Source organism: Adiantum capillus-veneris, chromosome 2, assembly GCF_014529385.1.
Source record: "Adiantum capillus-veneris isolate H3 chromosome 2, ASM1452938v2, whole genome shotgun sequence".
In the NCBI taxonomy this organism is placed as follows: Eukaryota; Viridiplantae; Streptophyta; class Polypodiopsida; order Polypodiales; family Pteridaceae; genus Adiantum; species Adiantum capillus-veneris.
The window spans coordinates 130,333,245-130,339,959 of NC_140932.1; positions in this window are offsets into that span (position 1 = coordinate 130,333,245).

Below are 6,715 nucleotides of genomic sequence, written 5' to 3' on the forward strand. Positions count from 1 at the left end.
TGATAGTCTTTTTGACAGGTATAAAATGATCTTGTTTACTGAACCTGTCTCCTATCGTCCATATTCCCGTATTCCCATGGATAGACTTGAGCAATCCAAAGATAAAATCCATGGATATGCTCTCCCATGGTAAATTAGGGATTGGCAAAGGTTGAAGCAATCCAAGTTGCTTCCCTCTATCAAACTTCGTCTTCTGGCATACCACACATTTAGAAACATACTGTTGTATGTTTGCTTTCATGGTAGGCCAATAGAAATATGTTTCAATCCCCTTTAGGGTAGACTGAATCCCTCTATGTCCTGCATAAGGAGGACCATGAGATTCATACATTACTTTCTCACGTAGTGAGTTAGTAACGCATAGTCTATTGCCATAGAGAAGATAACCATCTTGTAGAGTAAATGGTTCCTCTTTCTTCCCTAGTGCAAGGGCTGAAATCACATCTCTAAAATCGAGATCAATAGCATACTCATCTATCATAGAAGATATATCATTGTGAGTTGCTATGGAAACCGCATTTACTCTCGGCCGTCTTGAGAGTGTATCAGCTACTTGATTATGCTTGCCAGCAATGTGAGCAATATGAAAATGAAATTGCGAAAGGAAGTTTGCCGGAAAGCTTGGTCTGCGTCATGAAGTACTTAAGACTTTGGTGATTCGTTCGCAAAATGAAAGGAGTCCAGCGGGGACACAAGGTAGCACCACCCAAGACCCTAAAATAGCCGCTAGTGATTCCTCCTCCGACTCAGAAATCATGGAAGCATACCCTACCCAAAACACTGAGAGAGAAGGCCATGCACCTCCCGAAGCTCCACAGCCTAGTACTAGTATGTTTAGCCGTTTCATGGAAACATTAGGTAGAGCTACTCGCTCGGAACCTGATGCAAATGAAGCACACGAAGGGGGTGGGGAAGTGGAATCTCCTTTCACATCGCACGTGGACCCCACACCCCCAAAGAGTGTCCATGTGGATATCCTGCCAACTTCTTACCAAGAAGGCCCTGTTGAGCTACCTCCTTCAGAAGTTCCCTCTAGAGTACCGTTGGTGACAAGTAAAGCCACGAGGGTTAACATTGCTTCTACCTCACAAGAAACCGTTAACACTTCGACTCTAGAAGGATTGTTCATTAATGATCATTGGACATACGACCTCCACATTATGAGTAGAACCGGGGTCAAAGAGAATAAAAGCATCATGTTCTCTTACCTTTCCCCAAGCATGGCATAGAGGAGATCCTTTGTGGTGAGTTTCCTCCTCTTGGATTTCGACCAAGGTAGCTCTAGGAGGATCATGGCAGTTGTTCTTTTGGGGACAAGCGCGGTACGCATGCCCTTGTTCGCCGCACTTGAAACATCGGTTATCCTTGCGATAAAGCTCAAGATCTTCAGGAGAGAATTTAGTTTTGCCTTTATAAACTCCCTTCTCTTTAGCTTTGTTGGAGTTTCCCTTAGGAGACTTTTGGACATTGTCCTTCCCTTAGGCTCATTGGAACCCTTGTTTTCAAGGGGCTTAGAATTCCTCTTAGCCCCTGTTTGGAAATTGATTCAAGAGGCCACCATAGTATGATATATTACCGCCGATATGGTGCGTGGCCTTTGGGAGTTGACATACTCCGCCATTTCTTCAGTTAAGCCCGCACCAAATTGCTGCTCTTGCTCTCCAAAATCCAACTTTTTGAAGACAGTGGCTTTGAGTGTAGGTCCCAAAACTTGTCTACATGTTTGTGGATGGATTCATAGGGAGAGAGCTTCAAGCTTCGCCATTCGGTGAGTACTTTGTCTTTGGCATCGGTGGCCAAAAACTGCTTCATAATGGAAGCTCTTAAAGCTTTCCATGTTTGTGGAGCTTCATTGTTGGCCCGTAGGCTAGACCACCATTGTTTGGCGGACTTTTGAAAGTGGATAGCTACATGGCGTAGCTTGGAGGACTCCGTGAAGCCCTCATCTCCGAACGCCGCATCAAATTGTTGGATAAAGGCCAAGACTTTGTCCGTAGCACCAAAAGTGCCATCATAGGTAAGGAAAGAGATGCTCTTCCCTCCCTCTTTGAACTTCTTGAGCTTGGATTACTTCTTCCACGTGGCATAGGATTTCCTATGGCCTCTTCTTTTTGATGGTTCAAAGGTTGCACCATCACGTTCTTCAGAAGATGAAGAATTTGAGGAAGATGGAGAAGATTGTGACCTCTTTCTCACCTTTTTCTTGCCTTGATCTTCGTTGTCTTGACCATCACTTTCATAAGAGGAAGAGGATGAAGAAGATGGAGAAGAGGGTGTCCTCTTTCTCGCCTTTTTCTTCTCTTGCTTTTTGTCATCCCTCTTTGAAGTATGGTGTGGAGAAGTATGCGATGGTCTTCTCCGTTTTGGAGGTGATGGAGAGCGTTTAGCCTGCCGTCTTCGTGAAGCCATCTCCGCCGAGGTGGCGGGAGACTCACTTCCTTCTCGTTCTTTCGATGGAGGCTCTTGAATTCTCCTTTGAGAAGGAGATGCGTCATCAAGGAGCAAATTTTTGAGTCCTTCATAGGGATTCTCTTCTTCTTCCCAAATCGAGAGAGACCTCTTTTAGAAGTCTCGCAAGGAGGCTTCCTAGGTGTTCTCTCGTCATGGTGCGGAGCTTGGAGAATCCCATGAGCACGAAGCTGCCGTTGCACTTCACTTTGGAGGGGTGGATTGCCCATGGCTTGTTGAAGCCTAGAAACAAGATAGTTAACAAGCATCGGGGCATCATTAGTAGCTTGCTCATTAGCAAAATTAAAGTTATCAACATTAATTTCACTCTCTTTACTATTGTCAGCCATTCTAACAACTTTTAGGTGTAAACTTTTTAGGTGTACTTTGGCACTTCAAGCCCTAGTTTCTACTCCTCTTTACCCCTTTAGAAAAAGCACTCAAGCTACTGTACCCGTGGCTCAAATACCATTAATTGCAAGGAATAGAAGAGAGGGTCGTTCAACACCAAAACAACACCTACTCCTGTCAAGATTCTAATAGCTCAATAGTGGTTAAGCTGTAGGCAAGCCCCGTAGGTCCACTATGAAGACCATAGCTCTCGACGGTGATGCCCCGTTAACTGCACAAAGGCAGGCGCACTGCAAGGCTGAAAAATCCCTATTCTACTTACTCACATACAATTAATAATAGTACCAACCATTTATAGCTAGCTTGAGGACCTCCCTTCTTCAGCAAGAAAAGAGAAACCTTGTGCTCTGATACCAATGTAACATTTAATGGCCTAGTAACTTGTGTGTAGCGGAAATAACATGAACACAGTGAGCATTTCATTAGAATAGATTCCTAATGAGATTAACAAGAGTGCTTGGGTGGAGAGAGCAACAAAAAGCATAACACCTAGTTAGATAGCATGAACAATACTTCAAAAGAGAGAGAAATTAAGCAATTGACAACAGTTGAGGACCGGATTTGCATGGAGCCGGTCCCCCCTCCAAAAGGCTTTGTATTATGGTTTCCCATCAAGAGAGACATTTTACAATACAATTTCTTGTGTTCCTTCAATACTAGCTAGTGCAATGAAGATGGAAACTTCATGCACTACGCAAAACACTTATCAAACACAACATCAATTCCCTCACGGTCTCAGACCCAAGACCTCACACACCTTCGAAGATGGTCAGAGCTAGCGGGGTATGAGAGTAGATTGGAGGAAGAAGGAGTATTCTTACGAGAAAGATGTACATCTCCTCACATAATCACTCATATTAGCATAGCTTAGCTTAGTAATTAGCATGGTAGAGGAGATGAGCATGCATTGAAGCTTGGCTCTTGGTTGGATTTGCATCACAAAGCCAAGAGTTGTTGGTGTAGGCCTCCCTTCTCACAAGCTTGGAGTAGGTGATAAGCTTTCCATTAAGCTTGAGAAGGAGAGAGAGTCTTCTTTACTTCACACATGAGCTAGTGTGAGTGTGTAGGTGATAATGCCTTTGAAAAATCAGCCCCCTCTCTCTCTTGGTGGACCCCTCTTGCTATTTGCTCTTGCTAGCATCCTATTGGACCTCCCCAGGCTTAGCCAATGGTAATTAAGCAGCAGCCTTCTGACATGTGTCCCCCTTTCCCCTTTTGTGAGAGCTTTAGGTAATTATTTAATTCAACTAAACTCTCATTGGACCCCTTTGCCTCCTGGCCAACAGAAATCAGGCAAGCCATTGGGCTACTGAATGCTCATTGGTCCCCTTGGGAGACTGTCCAATAGTCTTCTAGAGAGCTTAATTCTTATTGGTTCTTTTATTAAGTGTTTTTAAATTAATTAAACTAGATTTACTCTAGCCTAATTCTCATTGGTATGTTGGGGTATAAAGCCCAATGTGGCCGCCTAGGTAAGTGGGCGGGCCGCCAGGTATGTACACATATTCTTTTGTAAAAACCTAATAAGAACTCACTATGCTCTGTACATTACAGTAGAGCGAGTTCACCATATCGTCGTGCTCTTCTTCTCGCACTCTCTCTTGTGTCGCACTTCCGCTCGTACTCCTTCAACTGGTATCAGAGCTCAGATCGAGGCTCGAGGCAGCACTGCAGGAAGCTAGAGTCACCTGCTCAGATTGGAGTGAGATTCGACAGGCGAAGACACGGCCCCAGATCCTATGGGAAAGTCCAAGGGGCTTGGTGTTCTCAGAATTTCATTCTGAGGTCATCTCGACCACCGTTCGGCTTCGACAAAGTTTTGCGCAGGTCATTTTCGACTATGTGGTCTCGGCGGGTGCAGATCCGACTCTGTAAATTTTGGGGTTTCGGCCTACGACTGCAGATGCTGAGGATATCTGCACTTCCAGAGTGTTGATTTGTGGCTATCTACACATCGAAGGACTGCTCACAGTTCTTGGAGGCGTGTCACATACGACACGGGCGCATCTACACACAGACTGTAGGCGACATCCACTAGTTCATCAGGTAGCTTGTGTTTGGTGCTTGATATTCCAGATTTCATCCTGACATTGCAGGTACTTCCACATGGGATGTATTGTCAAAGATGATGCATGTCTGTTGAGGGTTTGTTGGTTGTGAGTCACGCAGCAACAAACAACCGCCGCAGCGGTTACAACATACAGTGGGAAATTTGTGGATGTATGACTTTGTGGGAAGTCTATGTACTGTCAGATTTCCTGCAACCTTTGTTGAGGGTCGAGTGAGGTTTTATTGAGCTGGGGGATTCTTGAATGTTGAGATCCTTTTGGTGATACAGGTCTTGGAGCGATCCCTCGAGCACCCGTAGATAGGCAGCTAGGATGTATTGACTGTGAGTTAGACAGTTGGGATTGCATCTTTGCTTTACTGCCATTGAGGCATTGTCGCAGTCTATGCTTACAGGACAGTGACAGGACAGTGAGAGACAGTACAGGTGCAGGACAGGTTTACCCACAGCTTACAGTGTTAGAGAGACAGTGGTTTTTTGAGCCGTTTTTTGGTCTGTTTTTTAGTACACCAGAGCCATTTTACAAAGGGACTCTGCCAAAATTTCTGCAGAATCTGAAGCTTTCTTGGTTCATTTGACATGTTGATATTGGTTCAGAGGTCAGTTTACAGGGGAAACTCTGCCGAATTTTTCCCAGGAAAGTAAACTACTGTGAAGCGTAGCTATGGTTGGATCACAGGACACTGCTCTTTACAATATCAAGAAGCTGGATGGAACCAATTTCCCATTGTGGAAGAAGCAGATTTTGCACGTGTTGGTACAAAAGAAGCAGATAAAACCTATAAAGCTCAAGGGGATAAAACCAGAAGATATGGACGAAGATGAATGGAGCGAAATGGATGAATTGGCACTTTCTACCATTATGCTGACTTTGGCAGAAAGCATTTACTTCAATGTAGCAGACGAGATGTCGGCTTATGAAGCATGGACAAAGCTGAGTGATCTTTATGAGAAGCAGAGTGCAGCCTCATAGGTATACTGGCTTAAGAAGCTTGTTGACTTGAAGATGAAAGAAGGGACACCTATGTCCAATCATCTGAATGAATTCAACACCATCTACAATCAGTTGTCAGCTCAAGGTGTCAAGTTTGATGAACCTGTTAGAGCTATGTTCCTGTTGATCACATTGCCGGAAAGTTGGGACACTTTTCGCACAGCTGTGAGTAATTTTGCACCTCCAGATGGTTTGACCATAGCAGGTGTAGAAGGCAGTCTGCTTACTGAAGAAACCAACAGAAATACAATGGACAAAGGCAAAGGAACAGCCTTAGTTGTCAGGGGAAGGACCAAAGAAAAGTACAAAGGTGGAAAGAGGAATCAGTCTCGTAGCAAGTCCCGCAGTGCTAAAGGCAAGAGTGACATAGAATGCTACCATTGTGGCAAGAAGGGTCACATGAAAAGAGACTGCAGAGAATGGAAAGCATAAAAAGGCAAAGAGAAAGCTGAAGACCATGGTGAGAAGAACAAGTCCTCAGTGAAGATTCAAGAAATAAATGTGACAAACACTGTTGCAGAGGATGACAGTCTAGTGTCAGGAGACATCTACTTCTTGAAGAATACAATGGACTCAGCTCTTCTTACAGCATTTGATGGACATGCTCTGAGTGACTGGATTATAGACTCAGGGGCATCACTTCATGTGTCTCCAAACAAGGAGTGGTTTACCTCTTATGTGACCACTAAAGATCATGTTCGGCTAGGCAATGGGCAGACGTGTGGGATCTTAGGTGTTGGAGATGTTCAATTGAAGTTTCAAAATGGCTCTTCTTTCACGCTGAAGAATGTGAG